The 21,370-nt window shown below is 38.9% G+C and overlaps 1 protein-coding gene across 2 annotated transcripts in view; it reads right to left on the minus strand.

The window, feature by feature from the left end:
• The window catches only part of LOC132122260 (inactive ubiquitin carboxyl-terminal hydrolase 54-like), a 149,221-nt gene that overhangs the window by 121,615 nt on the left and 6,236 nt on the right, over nt 1-21,370 (minus strand). The gene's annotated exons all lie outside the window — the stretch shown is intronic.

Consider the following 21,370-nt stretch of genomic DNA (forward strand, 5'->3'; position numbering starts at 1 on the left):
GTGCTTTTTATTTCCCTGAAGGGACTCATAGGTCTTGGTATCGCCCTAGTCCAAGGTTGGGCCTTATGGAAGCATATGTGTAATAAATTAAGTGGAGAATAGCACTGTCTGTTTGCTTATGTGCATCAATCGGAGTGTAAACAGTGAGAGATGTTCAGGCAGGTGAAAATGTTTGGTAAATGGTGAATATTGACCTATTGTGCGTCCTGTTGTCGAGCCTCACCTTGATGTTATGATTGACAGGTAGGGGGCGTGCTCGGCTCGGAATGCATTTTCAAATCCACAATGACTTAAACTATATTCATTGCGGGGTATTTAATGAAAATGCTATCGAAACGTTATATATGTAAATGTCAATGTTATTAAGAAAAATAAAAGATACTTAAATCACCATTTTGCTACCCTTTTGCTGAACCTTTGACTCAGAATGCATTTTGAAATTTAGACTGCATTTTGCTGCAATTATCATGCGTTATTATGATGAAAATGCAATCTCAAGTGTCCTACCCCTAAGTCTAAATGCATTTAAGAAAAACAGCATTTAAATGATAATTTTGCTACAGTTTTATCTAATCAATTTGGGTAATACAAATTCCCAAAATACAATTAAAATAAATTTAATTTAGCAACTTATAAATCTTTCAACTATGTTTTTAATTTGTATATTAAAACTAGTGTAGAAAATGGCAAATTTAAATTATATAACTGAAAGTTCATTTTCATTTTGCACTAAATGTTGCACATATGTATGGGAAAATGTCAATTTAAATACAGAAATACATTGCAAGTTTACATATTGCATATTGTTTTGCATATTACATTTCAAATTGAATTTTGTTAGACATATGCTTCCATAGGGCCGAGATGAAACAACCAGCTTTTAATTCCTCCTCCCTTATGTAACAATAGTGCTAATTCAGCCATGAGTTCATATCTAGGCCACGCGAGTGTGCCTGGCCTTAAAGAGCCGGTAGCATCAGAGTTTAGCGGTGGGCTGCGCTACTGCTGAAGCACATTTAACAGATGACCCGGATCAGAGAAAAATAATTCATGTGCATAGCACACAAAATAAATAGGCTACACAAAAAAATGAATATGATTTTAAATAAATGTATATTATATTTTATATTATATTATTATATTATATAATTATATTATATTATACTCATTACCATGTTTTTGAAAGTCTCTTATGCTCACCAAGGCTGCATTTATTTAATTTAAAAATACAGTAAAAACATTAATATTGTTAAATATGATTAGAATTTAAATAACTCTTTTCTATTTTAATATACATTATAAAGTTTTTTACTGTGACTTTGAATCAATTTAGTACAAAAATTGAGCGGGCATCACATGTTTTGGTGGGATTGGGAAAAGTCCCAGGACTCTAATTTTTAATGCCTGAAGCATAATGTCGCAACATGTTTGTGCGCTGCCCAGGAAGCTATATGTGTTTTCTTGTATTCAAAAAAAAAATAATAATAATATATGACACCATAATTTCAAATTTTATATTTCTTCATTACAAATTTTGATACCACTGCAAAAACTTCTAGCCTAACAAATATAAAGTTCAAACATTATTGAAGATAAGTGAATAGTCAGTAAATAAAAAAAACATGTTAAACAAATTAAACAATGCTTTAGATTTTTAGGTTTGTAGGTGTTCAAGTACAGAAACTGAATAATCAAATGTAAAATAACATTGCATTTTCTTGACTGTATATGTATCATTTCTGTTCTTTTCTTTTCTTTCTAGATTAACATTAAGGTCACCGGCAGCAGCTGGTAAATTAGGCAATGTCACTTTGAGACACCATTCACGGATACTGACACACATTCGATTTCATTCTCAACTGTTAAATTTACTTATGAAATAACCAACTGTTTTTGAGGAAACTCTCTGAGTGTGCATGTCTTAAGTCTACAGTTTGATGTGGCCTTAAAAACATTCTGCATCTTTTTTCAAGAAAAAAGAAACAGAAGCAACCCTAGATCCACCCCTGTTAATTGCATTAAATTCGGAATTCGGAAAACTGAAAAAAAGAATAATAATAACTGCATGTGTTAACACATTCATTTAAAGTATCTTATTTACTGTATATATATATATATATGAACATCCCATGCACACACACACAGAGAAACATATATGCATATAGTAAGTGTGTAAGTGTAAGTGTGATGGCAAAATGCAGATCCCAGATCAAGAGCTAAATCTGTTTTCATTTCACCTGATCCTTAATTTTTCATTTTCCACTAGCGGCACTCATCCCTCTGCATATCTACACTTCTCTCCAGTAACTCTTCTGGTCTGCCAAGTTCATCTCCTCTTCCTGCCCGGCACACTGCCATCGCCTCATGCACACCTTCCACAGCTCTGCGCCAGCCAGCACTTTCAGACTTCTTGCCGTCTCTTTCTTTTGCTTGCTTTGCAAAAAAACAGGCTCATGCAACACAACAGACCATGGTTATTTATTGTCTGCTCCATGCCTCTATTTCACATTGGTCCCTCAGACAGCAGTACCACTAACACTTTAGATGTTTGGTGATGCACAAGCAAGCATTTCCTCTACTGATATTCATAAACATGATATTTCAATTCAATTCAATTCAAGTTTATTTGTATAGCACTTTTTACGATACAAATCATTACAAAGCAACTTTACAGAAAATTACGTTTCTACAATATTTAGTAGTAGCTTATACTGTAAGTGGTGACTGTCAGTTTGTGCGTATATGATGCAGTCACACTTGTAGCAATATTTGTTAGTTCTGTTTGTTGATTCAGGGTTAGCATCATCTGGGATTTCATCAGTTTTATGATCAATTATATTGTATACTGTAATTCCTCAGATAAAAGCCGGGGCCTTTATTTACCTGAACTGCAGAAGGTAACAGGCTTTTATTTGAAGCAGGCTTTTATTAGAGGCAGGACTTTATTTCTAATTCCATCTGTTTGATAAGTAATTGTTTTAAATAACCCATTTTAAATTAAAAGCGATAGCTTTCCAGTGGACAGAGATCATAACATTAGCACAGAATCAGTTCAGAATCAATCACCAAAAGAATCAGTTCGGTTCAGATGCTCTTGTGTGTCAGTCTGCTTCACGCTGAATCACGCATGTGCAGTATCATCAGCTCCTCGGTTCTCGAATCGGACACGTCTGACAGAAACGCTTCTCGATTCAGTGTACCGGTGATCCGAAAACTGATGCAACCGGTTCTTGACTCGAGAACGAGAAACGCTCCGGCAGTGGGCGTGTACGTTCGTTATCTGGCTCTGTTGCACAAATTTTCCCCCGGCCTTTATTTAAGACAGGCCTTTATTTGTCCTTGTTGACCACGCCCCCGGCCACACCCGGCATTTATTTGACTACCAGTTTTTATTTGAGGAATTACGGTATATTATATTGTATATATTTTTGTGTTACAAAAAGTGTTTCAATGTATTTTGCACATAATTCAATAGGAAAAGTTGACATAAGCAAACAGGTTTCAGGTCATTTCAACAATTCTTGGACAGCTTGGTCAGCAAAAAATCTATATCTGTCACTTTGATATGCCTTTTATATTTTCAAAGGTGCGTAGTACACGCTCGGTTTTGCTCGGTACAGCCATTCACATAGATTTTTTTTTTCTCCTGGGCATCACATGTGTTGGTGGGGTGAAGGGAGGTGACATGTGCATTGAGATTCTGACAGACACTATCTGAGAATAGGTGTTTGTTCAGCTGCTGTCATTTCCCTCCAATTGTGCTAATCTCTTCCACCAATATTCATACCATCACAGTTGCTACGATGCTGATTACAAGCCCTATATATTTGTGTCCAATGGCAACAGCATCCACGTTCATTACAATCAGTGACTTGAACAGCAAGATGTTTCTTTCAGAAAGCAAAGCAATGAAGTTTCCAAGGACACAACCTTATCACGCCGTTTCAGGACAGAATTAAACTGAACAGAAACTGACATGACAGTTCAGGGGGTTTTACGTCCTTTGAGCTTGTTTTTATCTTAAGTCGCAGTAAATTGTCATTCCCAACTCATTGTGCTTCCACAATGTGACATATTTCTGAGTGAAAATGGATAAATGAGACCAAAAAAGGTAGGGCAGGAATTTTAATTTAGCAAATTTCTCATTCATGCAACCGTTGGGCATGGATTTAACAATGGCAAGGACAATTTGATTCCCAGAAAAATGCATGAACTGATTAAAAAAAAAAAAAAACATACATAAAAAAATACAGATAAGCTGATTATTTTCAATTTATGGTCAATGTGAAAAAAATATCATATGGAATATATATATATATATTACATGTAAAATGTAAAAAAAATTACAAGCTGTTTGTGAATAGATAAGATCCCTATAGTTGCACAGACTAAAGTCTCAAATCCAAAGAGATATTCTTCATAAAAGTTAATACTCACCCACGCCCTCCTAAAACGCCTCGTTTAAACATGCCCACACATGTCTACCTCATGATGTGGGAAGATTTGTGTCACGATCATTAGATGGAGTGCCCATGAGCTTCAGTAGAGGGCACTCCACTCAGGACCATTCCACCCATCAACCACTAGATGTCACTTGGACACAAGCACCTCTCATACTGTTGCACCACACCCAAACTACATTACCCATGAGTCACTGCATCACAATCACCCTGCCACACCTGCACCTCATTCATCAGCCAATTTCCTTGCCACACCTGCACCTCATTTACACACACACTTAAAAGCAGCACACTCACTCTCACTCACTGCGAAGTCTTGTTTAGCCAGTCTGACATTTCCGAGTGTTTTCCCAGTGTTTGTTATTCCTGTGTTTTGACCTTTGGACTGTTTATTCCGACTCTGATTCTCCGCTGCCTGTCCCGATCCCTGCTTGTTTCTGGTTACGATTCTGGTTATCCCTGACACACCTGATGCCATTTCTGATCTCTGCCTGTATTACCATTCTGTTGAATAAATGCTGCATATCTATCCGAACGCCTCCGACTCCTTGTTACAGAAGACTTTGCCATACCAGGATCCAGCAGCCCGGTATCCCCTTGTCACTGAGGTATCGGTTCCTGTTTCAATGTCAGCATATCACCAATCCAGCCTAACCACAGATCCAGTTGACCTGCTGTTAGATCTAAAGCAAGGAGATCGACCTATTGAGGACTATGTTCAACTGTTCTGTGAATTGGTTTATAGAGTTCCTCTAGACGATGAAGTCTTGTTTAAGGATCTATTCCGTTTTGGACTCAATGAACCAGTAAAATCATGGTTACCTAGAGGGGAGTTTAATTGCAGCTTAAGGGACATAATGGACTTTGCACTCTTGTTATGTGGTTCTCCTTTCACTGTGGGAGAGGCAGAGGACTTTAAAGCCCCAAAACCGCTGTACAAGATGGCCGCCAGCCCAGCACCATTGCACAGGATGGCCGAATCTACACCTGTGTTGCCAGACAAGATGGCTGACTCAACGCCTGAGTCTTCCGTCAAGGTGCCACTGCCTCGCCATCATAGAGGGCAGAGGAGGAGGAGACAGGCGTCTACCATTCCTCAAAGCCCGGAGGACGTTCCCGAGCGGGCCGCTGCTGTCCAGGAGGACATGCCCGATGCTGTTCCGGAGGCCGAGGCGGTGCCCGATGCTGTTCCCGAGGCCGAGGAGGTGCCCATTGACCCTCCAGAGTCGAGTCAGGTTCCAGTTGACCCTCCAGAGTCGAGTCAGGTTCCAGTTGACCCTCCAGAGTCGAGTCAGGCTTCAGTTGACCCTCCAGAGTCGAGTCAGGCTCCAGTTGACCCTCCAGAGTCGAGTCAGGCTCCAGTTGACCCTCCAGAGTCGAGTCAGGCTCCAGTTGACCCTCCAGAGTCGAGTCAGGCTCCAGTTGACCCTCCAGAGTCGAGTCAGGCTCCAGTTGACCCTCCAGAGTCAGGGCTAGTCACCGTTGACCTTCCGGAATCAGGGCTAGTCACCATGGACTTTCCAGAGCCAAGGCTAGTCACCATGGACTTTCCAGAGCCAAGGCTAGTCACCATGGACTTTCCAGAGCCAAGGCTAGTTACCATGGACTTTCCAGAGCCAAGGCTAGTCACTGGTGATCTTCAAGGACCGAGTCAAATCACAGTCGTTCTTCAGGAACCAAGTCGATGCACAGTCGATCCTCAGGAACCAAGTCAAGTCACCAACGATCTTCATGAGCAAAGTCAAGTCACCATTAACCTCCGTGAACTAAGTCAAGGCACAGTTGATCCTCAAGAACCAAGTCAAGTCACCAACGATCTTCATGAGCAAAGTCAAGTCACCAACGATCTTCATGAGCACAGTCAAGTCACAGTTGATCTTCATGAACTAAGTCAAGTCACAGTTGATCTTCATGAGCACAGTCAAGTCACCAACAATCCTCATGAACTAAGTCAAGTCACAGTTGATCTTCATGAACCCAATCAAATCACCACAGATCTACCAGAGCCTCGCCCTCCATCCCTCCCCCTGTTCCGCCTCCGCTCCACCGCCCTCCAAGACTGTTTTGAGCGCCTGGAAGCCGCTCCTTTGGGGGTGGGCTATGTCACGATCATTAGATGGAGTGCCCATGAGCTTCAGTAGAGGGCACTCCACTCAGGACCATTCCACCCATCAACCACCAGATGTCACTTGGACACTAGCACCTCTCATACTGTTGCACCACACCCGAACTACATTACCCATGAGTCACTGCATCACAATCACCCTGCCACACCTGCACCTCATTCATCAGCCAATTTCCTTGCCACACCTGCACCTCATTTACACACACACTTAAAAGCAGCACACTCACTCTCACTCACTGCGAAGTCTTGTTTAGCCAGTCTGACATTTCCGAGCGTTTTCCCAGTGTTTGTTATTCCTGTGTTTTGACCTTTGGACTGTTTATTCCGACTGTGATTCTCCGCTGCCTGTCCCGATCTCTGCTTGTTTCTGGTTACGATTCTGGTTATCCCTGACACACCTGACGCCATTTCTGATCTCTGCCTGTATTACCATTCTGTTGAATAAATGCTGCATATGGATCCGAACGCCTCCGACTCCTTGTTACAATTTGCATAACACTGCCCAAATGTTCACACAAAGAAAGAAGGAGTACATTTTATTCTCGCTGTAGTATTGTTGTTGCCGCCGCAGCCATGTTTTGGAGATGCTGTGTGTTTCGTTGCGAAAGCAAAAATACTTTGTTTGGACTTCCAAAAGAGGACACGACTAAAAATCAGTGGTTAAGTTGTATTCACAACACTGTTCCAGAACAGTTCCACCCAAATATTCAGATGTGTGCAGTGCATTTTATGGAGGACTGTTTCTTGATCCTGGGAGAGTAGACTACAATGCCGTCTGTTCTGACTCACAGCCTTCAAGTATGTTTTCATATTTAAAGGATTTGCCACTGACGATTCAAACGGGAGTTTTGAGCAGTGTAGAGTAGCGCTTGTTGTTTGTCATTTCTGCGATCACAAATGCAGACATGGTTTTATGTTTATGCGGTATAAAAGTCATTATAATCCATAATTATGTCCCCAGTGGATGCAACAAATGGCTCATTTGTAATGGGTTTTTTTGTTTTCGGTGCATAACATTTTTATCACACGCTTGAGGTATTCGGCCAATCACAATGCACTGGATAGCTGCCCAATCAGAGTACACCTCACTTTTCAGAATGATGAGCTTTGTAAAAATCAACGCTTTTCAGAAAGGTGGAGAATAGAGGAGAAACAATAATGTACAGTATGTGGAAAATAATGTGTTTTTTAAACTATAACCACATAAACACATATCATTACACCAAATACACAAAATAATGTTATTTTTGGCAACATTATATGACCCCTTTAACCACTATTGTTAAAGCAAACTGGATAAGCAAATTAATACATTTAATGAAACATTATAAAAACTATTTAAATTTTTTTAAATAAAAAAAGCTGGAAGAAGAAAAAAATCAATGAAATCTTGTCCTGGTGTCCAACTGTGTAGCTGGTAACATTCAAAAAGGAAATCACATGAGCTATATTTTGTGTTCACTCCATGGCATATCTGCCACATTGCTCATTTTCTTGTCATATTACACAAATTGATTTTGTCTAAAGTGATCTAGTCAATATGATTGCCTTTTCTGTGAGTTCATACATCCCACCTGCACTTAATCAATACTCTGCTCCTGCACAGAATGAGAAAAAAAAAATCATTAAAGTGCAAATGTTCCCTGTGTGTAATTTTCCTCTCTTCCTGCATTTGGCCCATTAGCAAGATGCTGCCGACTGAAGCGGTGCGCACAGTTACATGAGCGTTGACCCTCACTGGCTTCACAGGGGAGCCCACCATTCAGTGTGCATGTGAAGGAGAGGAAGGGGAAAAACTCTCTAATGAAAAGCTCGCTGTAGCAGAAAGTACACCGGCGAACAACTGACTGCGCTCTGATTCGGCTTAATAACTGCATAAGGAGAGAAATTAAGACAATTAACTTCACACCTAATGCCATCAGCAATACTCACAGCAGGGAACACATGTGATATTTTGGTCTCCAGTGATGTCATCTTTTCTTCATGAATGCCTCATCAAACTGACGAGTCATTCGCTGAGTTAGCTCATTCTGACAAACCGGGTTCGTTAATAAGGCTTTATCATGAGGGAATTACAGTTTGTCTCAGCCAAAAGGACACATCAATTCATTCTTAGTGGTTTGGCTGTCTTTTTTTAATAGGAAAGGGCCTTACAAAAGCTCTGTACAATATTCATTAAAACTAATCTTTGAATTCAAAGATTATGAGAGTGACAAATTTGAATACCAAATATTTTGAATTACATATCTAATGATATATTAAAAATACTTCTTACATTATATTTTAAAGAAATACTTCATAAGAACAAATTTGGAGAAAATATGCATTACATCATGTGCTCACCAATATATTCTCTGCAGTGAATGGGTGCTATCAGAATAAGTTCAAACAGATGATTAAAAACATTTATAAGTAATTTATAAATATGTTGCTTTCTATAGTACAGTGAAAAAGTATTCTCATCTGAATCAGGAGAGAAATATGCACAGAACAAGCACCATTTACATGAATAAACAAGTTATTAATTTTGATGTGAGGAGATAGCAGGTGATGTACTGGATCTCCTTGGAAGAATAGTTATTATGGATTATGGATTGGTATTTTAGCCAGAAGCAATGGTTTAAAGTTAAAATGCTTTAATCATGGACTTGTTTCTTACAAAAGTTTTCTCTTCACAAGGCTTGAATTGTTTATGTAACTGTTTAAACTCTCATTCTGATGGGACCCATTCACTTCAGATGATCCACTGGTGATCTATAGGCAAGTAATGTAAGTTTAAATTTGTCCGAATATGAAGAAACTAATTCTTGGATGGCCTGATGTCCAGTACATGTTTAACAAATATAATTTTTGGGTGACCTCTGGTCCATTAATATATAATAAATTTGTGTTGTGTAAATTTATCTTTTCATATTGTACTGTGTGTGCACATTACAATGTTAAATTATGTAATGTCTAAATTAACTTTTTACTAAATTCACGCTTTTTATTTTATTTAGGCAAAATAATATAAACATTTTATATCTGACATTTATCAGTCATTAGCCATAACATGAAAATAATTGTTAGCCTTTCGGTATCAGACAAAGTTAAATACCTATTCATCTAAATAAAAATAAAAAAACCTTTACACCATTTTGATTGGACAAAAATGTATGGTTTGTACTAGGGATGGGACGATAACCGGTTTTATTGATAACCGTGATAAAATGTGCTGAAGGTTAGTAATATCGTTTAAAAATGAATTATCATTAAAACCGTGTTTGATTATCGCGGTTTTAATAACTCACTATTAAATCATGTCCAGCCAGCAACAGTCTGACGCAAGCGCAGCGCACAATGTTTTTTTTGTTTTTTTTCGAGAAGGAATGGCGAAAGTCAGTGACTTTTCTATGCTTCTACACTTTTCATTGTAAGGAAGGAAATGCCACAGAATTTAATCTTTCTTTAAATTAAGTGCATAGAGTTGCTTGTTTTATTAGTTGTTTGTTGATTATTAAATATAAAACTTGCTGAAATGTTTTCAGTGTGAGCATCAACTATTTTTGAACACTTTCATCTCGTTTCAACAAAACCGTGATAATATTGATAATCGTGATAATTTTAGTCACTATAATCGTGATATTAAATTTTCATACCGTCCCATCCCTAGTTTGTACCAATTAGAGGTTTCTTAAGACTGAATGTCATGCTGACCCTACAGCCTCAGTTTCACATCCTTCATTTTCTCTACTTCTGCAATAATCAAACAGGAGACTTACTTTGGAATTTGGTACAACATATACTGTGCCATGATCTGATGGTGGCAGGCATTATGGCCATACCTCACCTGCAGTGAACATGAGGGTCTTCATGCCACCAGCATCTGATCATGGGAAAAATAACATGGATTGAGTAGGTAGGTCACACCCCCTAAAGTGACAGTGATAGTGAGAGTCATTAGAAAGGCAGTCTTGGTGGGTTTCATCTACACCTCCAGCAGAATGACACATTCAACATCGCCCTTCATTGAGCTTCCTGGATCTCCGCTCAGAAAATCACTCCAAGTGCCATGAGACTATTTTGCACTGGATAGTAAGAGTGGCTAATTTTGGTCATTTTGTCTGCACTTTTTTGGATAATTGTTGATATGTGTACACATTGTGGCATATGTCACTGTTTTTTCAGCCTCTTGCTCCATGAGACCTGAAAAACCCAAAAATTACAATTGTGTCATCATTTACTCACCCTCAAGGTTCAAAAGGGTATACGTAATACATTTTATCAAACTAAATATTTATTGCTAAAGCTACTTTTTTTAATGTCTGTTTGATGCTTTACTCAACAATGACTTTAAATTATCTTTTGGGAGTAATTTCTCAGTCAAATTTGATGTGCGATTAATTTGCGATCAATTAATTGTGACATCTGTAATTGATTAGATAAAAAATTGCAATTGCTTACCAGCCCTAATATATATATACTGAAAATAAATAAACTGAATTAGGGGTGTAACGGTACGTGTATTCGTACCGGACCGTTTCGGTACAGGGCTTTCGGTACGGTGCAAGTGTGTACCGAATGCAATATTTTGTATGCGGAACATAAGTACATTTTCGTGTTTCCAAACGAACATATTAAGTGGCGGAAGTCTCCGCGTTCAGCGCAATCGTTGACACACTGGCTGCATGGCGTGAGCGTGGTGTTTCTGCTGCGTGTCAGCTGTGTGATGGCTGCTTCGCGTTTTCTGTGTCTTTTACACACCAGAATCGTGCCTGACGCGGCGCTGGCGCGCTGCTGCTACTGTAGGTGACATAGAGGGAGACCGCCGACAGACCAGGATCTTGTCTTCACGACAACAATATCTATACTTCATGTTGAGCATAAATATAAAGCCTACTGATAAAGGACACCGTCAACAGTATTGACGCCAAAATAGACTATGTTTGACAGGTGCAATATGCCAGTGTGTCACCGGCCTAAGGTTTTCAATAAGGCATCACGCGACTGTGAACATCACTACAACTAGGAAAAAAATGATTGTAATTCAAACGCAGCTCCCGTCGATATTTAAACAGACCTTTGCTCTTAATTCCGATCGGTCCAACGCATTAAACGATTTTTTTTTTATATGAGCAGGCCTACAAGCGGTGATTGGTAATGCTGCACTGTAATCATAGTTATTTATTTATATTTTCCATTATATTTTATTATATGATATTGGTTTGAGACAGAGTATTTTATTTAGTGGAGAACTTTGCAGCAGTATTTTATTTCTTATTCTTTTTTTATTTTATATATATATTATTAAAAAGTAAACAAATTGTTAAAAAAAAGTTTATAGTAATAAACAACCTGCAGTTTAATGTTTGCATTTATTTCCCTTACTGTACCGAAAATGAACCGAACCGTGATTTTAAAACCGAGGTACGTACCGAACCGTGATTTTTGCGTACCGTTACACCCCTAAACTGAATATATAGCTATAAGCCTCAATACATAAATGTAAATTTTGATTATATAGAAGTAAATCTGAATATACAGTTATAAGTCTGAATATATAGAAGTAAATATGAATATATAGTTACAATTCTGAATATATACATGTAAATCTGAATATATAGTTATAAGCCTGGATAAATACATGTAAATTCGGAATATATAGAAGTAAATCTGAATACACAGTTATAAATCTGATTATATAAAAGTTAATATGAATATATCAGCAATATCATACGAGTAGACGTGAGATAAGGCTGTATATCGGTATGGCTGTGATTCAGCCATAGGCATGAGGAAGCAGGTCGTGATATTACTGTATACAGTGATAAAAAGCATAACCAATTAAATCGCAACATAAAAATTTGATACCATCATATGGCTAGTCTATGTCATGAATCCTGTCCATGGACTTCCGTCCGATCACCACCAGAGGTCACTCATCCACCGTATGGACTCTTGCACTGGAGGTCACTGGAGAACTATGTTCGCGAATTTGTAGCCATTGCACACTATTTGGACGAAGGCCTTAATCAACCTCTACAATCTGAGGTTAGAAGTGAGGGTCCGCGTTGGTGTGTTGGCTCTTCATTAACTGTGGGTGTCGTAGAGGAAGAATGCGACACTGCACTCAATCATGTAATGGCAGCCGCACCAGAGCACGAACACAAAATGGCAGCCACAGCTGATCTTCACGAGTCAAGTCATGTCACTGCTGATTTTCACGGGTCAAGTCATGTCACCGACTTGACCTTCAGTCAAGTCACCGTCAATCTTCCTGAAGCCAGTCAAATTAAGGTTGATCTTCATGAGTCAAGTCAATGACAGTTGCTGGTCCAAAGTCTCCTCACGTCTATATCGATCTTTCGGAGCCTCATCACATCTCAGCTGATCATCCAGAGACTCGTCATGTCTCAGCTCAACTTCCAGAATCTCTTCATGTCTCTGCTGATCTTCAAGAGTTTTATCACGTATCAGCTAATCTTCCAGAGTCTCACCACGTCTTAGCTGATCTTCTTGAGTCTAGTCAAGTCACAGCTGATCTCCACGAGTCAAGTCAAGTCACAGTCCATCTTCATGAGTCAAGTCAAGTCACTGTTGATCTTCCAGAGTCAAGTCAAGTCACCGTTAATCTTCATGAGTCAACTCAAGTCATCATTGATCATCCTGAGGCAAGTCAATTCACCATTGATCATCATGAGGCAAGTCATGTCACAGCTGATCTTCATGAATCAAGTCAAATTACAGTTGATCTTCATGAGTCAAGGCAAGTCACAGTTAGTCTTCCTGAGTCACGTCAATTCTCAGCTGACACATTCCAGAGTCTCGTCACTCCTCAGTGGATTTTCCAGAGTCCCGTCATGTCACAGCTGTTCGCTCATAGTCCTGTCACGTCCTGTCTATCACACACAGACCCTCGAAGTCTGTTCTTCAACATCACAGACTGAAATCCAGTGTGGTGGACCCACCGCTGGTGTCAGTCCATGCTGCTGGTATCCCTAAACCAACGCTATCAAACCCTTTTGCCCCAGAAGTAATCCCCTTGACAGCTGCATTTCCCCTATGTGGGATTGCTCTCTGGTGTGTATGGGCTGCATTAACTACCACCAAAATACCAGAGCCATCGACGTCTGCTGAAGGATTGCCAGAGGTGGCAGCTAAAGCTGCAGACCCTCTGGAAATGGCAGTGCCCGCTTTGGATTCTTCAGAGGTGGCGGCTGAGGCTGCAGAACCTCCAGAGATGGTGGTGGCCATTCCTATGCCATGAATCCTGTCCATGGACTTCGGTCTGATAGCAACCAGGAATCACTCATGCGCCATATGGACTCTCACACTAACTGTTACACTATACCCTGGACTACATTTCCCATCATCCATTACACTGATTGCACACAGCTGTCACCAATCTCCTGCTCACCTGAAAGCGATTACACCCACTAAATTAAAGCTGCAAGCAGTGATGAACGGGCCCTCGCACCCGGGCTCACCGGCAGTGAGTGGCTTTAGTAAAAAGGTGAACAGTGAGAAACATGCATTTAAAGTCATAAATATAAGTGGAATATATCAAAGTATATTCCATATATGTGCCAATCTTCCATATATGTAGGCCTTCAGATGTGTTCAGGCCAGGACTCGTATCGAACATGTGAAGTTTGGGGAAGATCGAACATTTTATGCCTGAGTTACAACAACTTCTCTTGCTGTGGCGAGACATAAAATTTTGTCAAGGCGCCATGGACAAGTCCTTTAACAAAAAAATTCTAGGAGTAGTTTGTCGCAGCGTATAATATGTCACTTCCTGTTGCCAGCAGGTGGCGCTATGACTATAACTGAATATGGGCATGTAGATCTGTTAAGGGCAGAAGTCGTATCTAACATGTGAAGATTTGGGCAGATTGGACATTGTATGTCTGAGTTACAGCAACTTCCTTTTTTATGGTGAATCATCGAAATTTGTCAGGCCGCCATGCACACGCCCTTTAACAAAACTCCAAGATCTTCGCAATTTAACATCGCAAAGACCTTTAGATTAGGCATACCAAATTTGGCGTTGATCTGAATAAATCTCTAGGAGGAGGAGTTAAAATACAACGCATGGAAATGACAAAAATTACAAAAAAATTGCTAATAATATTAAAAATAACCGACTTCCTGTTGGGTTTAGAATTTTGCTCCAAGAGTCTTTTTTGTAGGTATTGGTGTGTTACATGTGTGTGCCAATTTTCGTGAATGTACGTGAAACATAGCTGGAAGGCTGTTGATTTTTTTAGTTTAGGGGGCGCTGTCGAGCCATTTTGCCACACCCTCTTCTGAATCCTATATCAGACGAAAATTTTCACCAGGTTTGACGCGTGTGCAAAGTTTCGTGACTTTTTGAGCATGTTTAAGCCCTCAAAAATGCGATTAATTTGGGAGAAGAAGAAGAACAACAAACAGAGCAGATACAAGAGGGTCCTGCTTCCTGCTTCCTGATTCCTGCCTGTGTACCTGGTTTATCTCTCTTTGCCTTGCCCTTTTGGATATTGTTTGCCATTGATCGACCACGGCTGTTTCGATCACTCTCTTGCCTTGCGCTCTATATATCTGTTTACCATTGTCTGACCCTTGCCTGTAAATAAAAGCTTTGCACATGGATCCGCATGCTTTATCTGTTTACTCCATAACAGAATTTCTGAGGAACATTGGCCAGGTATGGACATCGCAAGAATTTTGTTAGCCCTCAGACAAGGCCTGCGGTCACTGGAGAACTATGTTCGCGACCCTTGCCTGTTTTGTGACCATGCCTGTGAATAAATGATTTGCACATGGATCCGCATGCTTCATCAGTTTACTTCATAACAGACAATAACTTACTTTGGTTAAAATTAGGGCTGCACGATGTGCCGTTTACAGTTTTTCTCGATTGTTAAGACACATTTCTTGAAAGCTGCTCTTCTTTTCTCTAAATTGTGAACACAAAACCCAATTTTCAAGCTACATTCACAAAACCTCAGACTCTTCTTGTAAACCCAAACTTTCACCTCAAAACAGTTCAATCTGTGCTCAAAACTGAACTATGTTGTCAAATCGTGCCCCGAGTCAATCAAAATGAAAGACACTACTGAACAGTCACTAAACACTACGTAGAAAAATAGAAAACACAATGCTCAGGACATGAAGCTGGAGAAATGAATGTTTATTGTTCACTGTAGGCTAAACGCATGTTGCAAAACAAAAAAAACCTGTGCATTTAGCACTTGTACAAAAAAAAAAGACAAAACAGAAATCTTATGCGTTTGCCACTTGTGTACAGTAACCCCATGTAAAAATAAAGTACAAAAATATACAAACAAGTGCATTACTCAGCCACATCATCATGTCTCCTTACTGGGTCAGGCCACAGCACTTCATCCACATCACAGGCCACATTTTGTCTGGCCAGGCAATGGGGGAAAAAACCCCTGGCAAAGGGTACTCTGTATAGCTGTTTCATGCGCAGTCTGCTGCGATTGAGGACACGATCAACAGCAGAGAGGCTGACACTGTTGATACCCTCAAAATTTACATGGTGCTCAATGATCTTCTGCTGAATTTCACTCAGTTTAATGGCATTGTTCTCACGGACCATTTCAACAATTAGGGTCTCTTGGTGTGGGGAGAACACACCTGTCCTCCCACCCCCATGTGACAGTCTTTCAATTCTACAAAAAGAGAACATGGAGTTACAAAAAATGTACATGGAATACTAGGCATACAGTTAGACCAACCCTCCATTACAATATTACAGTATATTGGTACAGTGATGTATTGAAACATATTTACTTACAGTATACTGTGGTACAATATATAGTATGTCATACAGTAATTGCTTTCAACATTTACATACTGTTCTATAATGTCAAAAAAAGGTAATTATCTGTTCTCTAAATCTTCGGATTATGGTGAACACCGTGAATCTACTGATGTTTGGTTGTGCCCTTTGTCCAGCCTCCCATATGCTCATACCATGGACAAGAACATGGTCAATCACAGTAGCTCTGAATTCATCAGATATTACTGTTCTTTGTCTTCGCTGACCACCTCGACCACCTCGACCTCCTCTCACACGAACTCTTCCTCTCAGATTTCTATCCATTGTAGGGCCTCACAAACCAGTGCTCTCTGAACTGGTTCACTGTATATGTTCCCTCACATCATAAGCCACAAGTGTGATCAATTTTGAGTTGTTGTGTTCAAATGGTGACATCTGTGCTTTATTTGTGTTTGACTTTTGTCACCTGTGCTCACCATTATACAGCACGGGTGCATCACAATGAAAATGTGTTGGCAAGTTGTGTCTAAACAGGTGAAAAGTGCTTATGGTTTTGCCAAAAGAGTGATTGATTCAATCAGTGGGTTCAGGCAACTGAGCATTTGGTTCAGACAATAGGGTTTAGTGTTTTAGCAATTGGGAAAAACTGTAAGCATCGATATCGCGATGTACGAATCCACAATAGTCACATCGCAGGATGTGTGATGTTGGCTGTCGTAGTTGATCCGTTATTCATTAACTGTACGGGCCAGCTGCTCCCCGGCCCTTGACGAATGTGATTCGTGGATTAATTGCACAGCTTAACCATCATAGAGTGAAAGTTTATCATTTGCATGTGTTTTTAAGTCCTGTGAGAGAGAGAAAGCGAGAGAGAGAGAGAGAGAGAGAGAGAGAGAGAGAGCGCGAGAGAGAGAGAGCGAGAGAGAGAGCGCGCGAGAGAGAGAAAGCGCGCGAGAGAGAGAGAGACACAGAGGGAGAAAGAGAGAGAGAGAGACAGAGGGAGAAAGAGAGAGAGAGAGCGAGCCCCGGCCGCACGCTCACCGTCTTCAAACAACAGGAGTGCTGTCTTGCTCTCTCCCTCGCGCATATTAATCAATTGACACGATGGTGTCGATGTTTAAATCATTTAAAATGAGAATGTAAGTGTGCTCACCCCATTTTTGTTTGTAAGAAAAAATTAGATTAGATTTCATATCGCAATATATATCGCAGAAAAAATAAATATCGCAATGTAATTTTTTCCCAATATCGTACAGCCCTAGTTAAAATTTCTCAATGGTAGTGTACATACGCGTAATTTGTGGTTTGGGTGGGTGGGACATGTCCCTACCACTTTTTGCCAGGGTCGATATTGTCCCAACCACTTTTTGAAAGTAATTGAAAAATATCTTAAGGAAGGTATGGATTAAAGGGAAAACAAGATCAACAAATCATTCTTCATCATATAATTAGGGTAATAAAAAAAAACAGTTGACTTTTCGTAATATCATATAGCATTTTATCTAAAATATGGAGCACTTCCTTGTGCCAAGTAAGCCTGCCCTCTACTAAAGATTTTTCTAGTCAACTAGTGGCACGTTATATTAAATTGATTGATATAATAATATATTAACCATACTTTAATATATAAGCAGGCTTATAGGCTAGAGACTATTCCGCACTCAAGCTTTTACTTTACTTTTACTTTTCTTTTTGTTTTGTTTTCACTTTGAAAAGCTTATCTTTGCTGTTTACCTCATGTTATACTATGGAGGCTGTCTTTATTTATTTATTTATTTAAATGTTTATTTTATTTTATTTTTATTTATTAAATATTTAAATAAATAAAAAAATATTTGATTTGCTAAGCGTTCTGTAATTTATTAGCCATTATATAGGCTAATACAGCATGTAGTGTAGGCCTATGCCAGCCTCATCTTATTCATTTTTGTTAATAAACTTTTGTAAGTTAGTCTGATATTTAATCTTTCTGTTTTATTGGTGTGCATTTTAATAAAAATAACAATGAATCAAATTTTTTGTCTTAAAATGTGTTTAGTATTTATTGTAAAACCTGACAAGATCGCGAACCCGAAAGTGAAAGCATCGAAGCTGGGCTTATAACATAGCAAAAGAGGAACTCCCCTTCACAAAATTCAAATCACAAATAACACTACTGATGAGAAAGAATGGGTTGAATGTTAACCATTTTCGTTTCCATATAACTATAAACTATGATAAAAGTTCATCAGCATGCATTAATTAATAGTATGTTGTAGCTAGCAAAACAAAAATGTGCTCGTGCGACCAACTGAGAAAGTTAGTCGCAAAAGAGCGACTAGTGGGAAGAATGAGTCTGGAGCCCTAAATTGCCCAGCTCCCGCTGTCAATGAACTAGCACCCCCTCAGCACCTGCGTTCAAAATTCTCTGGGGCCGCCCCTGGTACATCTATATATTTTAGAAATTTTTTCCACTAATCTAAACCTAGTCCCTAAGTAAATTAGTTTATTAAATAAATAAAAAATAGCAAACCGAGTTGCACGGTGTCCCTGCCACTTTTTAAAGCAAAGTTACGCCACTGGTAGTGTAAAACAACACCCTTTTTACCTTGCCAAAAAGAGCTCTACTCACAGCAACCCATTTCAGTGCATGTCCCTTTAAATACTAATGAGCTATTCTCACCCCACCCCTCTCGTCTTCCGTGGAGTGACGTGCCATTCTTTGAGAGACTGTTCACTTTAGCCACATTCGCCGTGGTACTTGCTAACATTATTAGGAAGGCGATCTGCAAAGCTTCATAAAAAACCTTCTACTCACTTCTTCTGGAGGTGAAGCTGGATCATGAACGATTTAGGTAGATTCAAACATTAATGCAAACATTTAATCAAAATTCAACTTACTCAAAAAAAAATTAAGAACTGGTTACTATCCACTTACAAAGCAATCTGTCAAATTTGGACATGACAAACTGTGGAGATGAACAGCAATCAGCTAAGTGAACAGACACAAATGGCTAAAGCTCCTGGGGCTTATGATCAGCATCCAAACCACATATAGTGGAGTCACACCATCTCTGGTGTCCTATAGTGAACCACAAACCAAAAGCCCAAGCTAGAAAGCTGTGGTAAAAACATGATCCACCCCAGGCTCAACAGCAGAGAGATGATGAGTGCTATGAGGACACATCTTACACAACACAGCCCTTTGTGAGAAGACTGATCGTGCCCCTTTCTCCCGTTCTCACTCTGACTTTCTCTCACATTCTCTCTTGCTCTCTCCTTCAAAACTTAATATAGGAGGCAGAATGTGGTTTCTCAGTAAGTGGGTTATGTGGAGCTTCAAATAGACATAGCCGACAATGGGGAAGACCCAAGTTCACTCTCCATGCTGTCTTCAAACCTCTTAAACTTCTCTGCAAAGCAAGCATGTCAAGACAAACTATTAGAACACTGTTATTACTTTATGAATATAACCAAAGCAATTTAGCACTAACAACTCTGGTTCAATTACATGTCTGGTGAAGAGGTGGTTCCCATAGTTTCTGAAACAGCCCCCCTTGACTTTGTATTAAAACTCTCCACTGGACAAAATGGAGAATTGCTTTATGCTCAAATATGACCATAAATGATTCTAGACTGACAAATTTCCACACAGAGCATGGTAAGAACTGATGGAATGGTAAGCATGGTAATATATATGGCAATGTTAAATTTGTCAGAAAATATCTGCTACACTGCTGCTTAGGGCTGGGTAAAAAATAAATAAATTTCCCCCTTTTAATTAATTCACATTTTTATGAAACAAATCCGATATTGATTCCTAAATCCCAAGAATCGCCTAGTCTAGCCTGTTTTCAGTTAATGAACAGAACATTGTAGCGCACCTTCCCATCAAATAAATCACAATAAGCTTCTAAGATTTCAAATTCTGTCCATTGTATTACAGTATTCAAACAATAAATGCCATTTTGGCGCTGTTTAATGTGAGTGACAGATCGCTGTAGAGTTTTAGTTCAAGAGAAGCAATGGTGAGAAGCGCACGTGAACCGATCATCGCTTCCACTTAAATACCAGTGTTAGTTAAAAGTACACCTTATCGAAAGCCGTATCCATGTAATCGCTTAATCAGTGTTTTAACCATGCTAAGAAAACAAAAAAAGTGACCATTAAATCATTAGTCAGCTAGAAAACATTACTCTAGAGAGGAACATTTCAGTAACTATATGCATCATATAACATAAATGATTAAGTTTTTCACCATTTAAATGTTTATATTAAAAACAGATTGGAGTAGAAATACTATTATGTAACTGTGACTGTAATTTGTACACCAGTGTAATTTAAGTGGTTCCATACAAATCTGTTAGTTTTAACCTTCAGTATTATAGTAATGTCTTACCAATTGTCTCTCATGTACGTTATATTTTACAGAAATTAAGTAGATTTTTTTTCTTGAGAAAATCTTGCATGTACTGTACCTGATAATCCAACATAATCTATATTGAATCTAATTGAATCAAATCATAAATTGAATGAGAATTTAATTTAATCGAATCATGAAATTTGTGTCAAAAATGCTGTACCACAGAACAGACCCAGTAAAGTATGTCAGACACTGGTAGTCTGTAGAAACCTTCACATCCAAGCACTCAGAACTGATGGTAACTGATAAACTGGTAACTAGGGTTGTGCGATTTATCAAAATCGTCATTATTTTAATCTGCTTTTGTGTTACAATAATGCTGTATGAGCATGTATAATGTATAACAAATATATTTTAACACCGAGGCACCGCCACAATGAGCTCTATGACCAATGCATGGCATAAAATAAATAAAAATCCATGGAAACGGGATTTTTTTTTTTTTTTTTTTTTACATTTTTTTGCCATTTGTCTAGACATTTTGTCACACCTTTACTAAGTGATTATTTTGACTTATGTCTGTTCTAGAGACTTTTTGATAAAGCTCTAATTGGTTTTCCTTAGGAAATATGTTTCAAATTCATACTGAAGTGTCAAAATCTTGATTAAAATCA

Source organism: Carassius carassius, chromosome 40 (assembly GCF_963082965.1).
Source record: "Carassius carassius chromosome 40, fCarCar2.1, whole genome shotgun sequence".
NCBI classification, from domain to species: Eukaryota; Metazoa; Chordata; class Actinopteri; order Cypriniformes; family Cyprinidae; genus Carassius; species Carassius carassius.